The following is a 1,905-nucleotide window of genomic DNA, read 5'->3' on the forward strand; positions in this document are numbered from 1 at the left end:
AGAATTATAGGTGTTACCATAGGGTTCTCCTAGGTAATTCACCTCTTCCATTGAAGGGTTCTCAGGATCATAAGCTTCTTCCTCAGATGAAGCCTCCTTAGTACTGCTTGGTGCATTTTGCATTCCAGACAGACTTTGAGAAATCAAATTGACTTGTTGAGTCAATATTTTATTCTGAGCCAAAATGGCGTTTAGAGTGTCAATCTCAAGAGCTCCTTTCTTCTGACTATTCCCATTGTTCACAGGATTCCTTTCAGAAGTGTACATGAATTGGTTATTTGCAACCATTTCAATTAGCTCTTGAGCCTCTGTAGGCGTCTTCTTCAGATGAAGAGATCCTCCAGCAGAGCTATCCAAGGACATCTTAGATAGTTCAGAGAGACCATCATAGAAAATACCTATGATGCTCCATTCAGAAAGCATGTCAGAAGGACATTTTCTGATTAATTGTTTGTATCTTTCCCAAGCTTCATAGAGGGATTCTCCATCCTTCTGTCTGAAGGTTTGGACTTCCACTCTAAGCTTACTCCATCTTTGTGGTGGAAAGAACTTTGCCAAGAAGGCATTGACTAGCTTTTCCCAAGAGTCCAGGCTTTCTTTAGGTTGAGAGTCCAACCATATTCTAGCTCTGTCTCTTACAGCAAAAGGAAATAGCATCAGTCTGTAGACCTCAGGGTCAACCCCATTAGTCTTGACTGTGTCACAGATTTGCAAGAATTCAGCTAAGAACTGATGAGGATCTTCCATTGGAAGTCCATGGAACTTGCAATTCTGTTGCATTAGAGAAACTAATTGAGGCTTAAGCTCAAAGTTGTTTGCTCCAATGGCAGGGATAGAGATGCTTCTCCCATAAAAATCAGGAGTAGGTGCAGTAAAGTCACCCAGCACTTTCCTTGCATTGTTTGCATTATTGTTGTTTTCGGCTGCCATGTCTTCTTCTTCCTTGAAGAATTCGGTCAGGTCCTCTAAAGAGAGTTGTGCTTTGGCTTCTCTTAGCTTTCTCTTCAAGGTCCTTTCGGGTTCAGGGTCAGCTTCAACAAGAATGCCTTTGTCTCTGCTCCTGCTCATATGAAAGAGAAGAGAACAAGAAAATGTGGAATCCTCTATGTCACAGTATAGAGATTCCTTGAGGTGTCAGAGGAAAAGAGAAATAGAAAGAAGAAGGAGAAGAAGAATTCGAACTTTAATTAGATAAGGTTCGAATTGTGCATTGAGAAGGAGTGGTACTCCATAAATAGAAGGATGTGAGAAGGAGGGAAGAAGATTTTTGAAATTAAATTAAAATATTTTGAAAACATTTTTGAAAAACATAAATTGATTTTCGAAAATCAAAGTGGAAAAGAAACCAAGTGATTTTTGAAAAAGATTTTTAAATTGGAAATCAAAAAGATTTGATTGAAAACTATTTTGAAAAAGATGTGGTTAAGAAGATATGATTGAAAAGTTATGGTTTTTAAAAAGATTTGATTTGAAAACAATTTTAAAAGATATGATTTGAAAACAATTTTAAAAGATTTGAATTGAAAAATTAATGACTTGCCTAACAAGAAAAGATATGATTTAAACATAAAACCTTCCTCAACAAAAAAGGCAAAAAATGTTCAATCAAATCATTGATTGTTAGTAAGTATCTTTGAAAAAGGAAAGAAATTGATTTTGAAAACATTTGATTGAAAAGATATGATTTTGAAAAAGATTTGATTTTGAAAAACTTTGAAAACTTGAAAAAAAAAATTGATTTGAAAACAAAATCTTCCCCCTAGCACCATCCTGGCGTTAAATGCCCAGAATGGTATCCATTCTGGCGTTTAACGCCCAAAATGCACCCTTTTTGGGCGTTAAACGCCCAACCAGGTACCCTGGCTGGCGTTTAAACGCCAGTCTGTCTTCTTCACTGGGCATTTT

General features: G+C 36.7%; 1 non-coding gene across 1 annotated transcript; it reads left to right on the forward strand.

The window, feature by feature from the left end:
- The first annotated feature begins 417 nt into the window (after positions 1-417).
- On the forward strand, positions 418-525 carry LOC130984731 (small nucleolar RNA R71). Its single transcript, XR_009088644.1, has one exon. It is a non-coding gene; the product is annotated as a small nucleolar RNA R71 (small nucleolar RNA).
- Positions 526-1,905: the final 1,380 nt, after the last annotated feature.

The sequence above is a fragment of the Arachis stenosperma genome, chromosome 5, assembly GCF_014773155.1.
Source record: "Arachis stenosperma cultivar V10309 chromosome 5, arast.V10309.gnm1.PFL2, whole genome shotgun sequence".
NCBI lineage: Eukaryota > Viridiplantae > Streptophyta > Magnoliopsida > Fabales > Fabaceae > Arachis > Arachis stenosperma.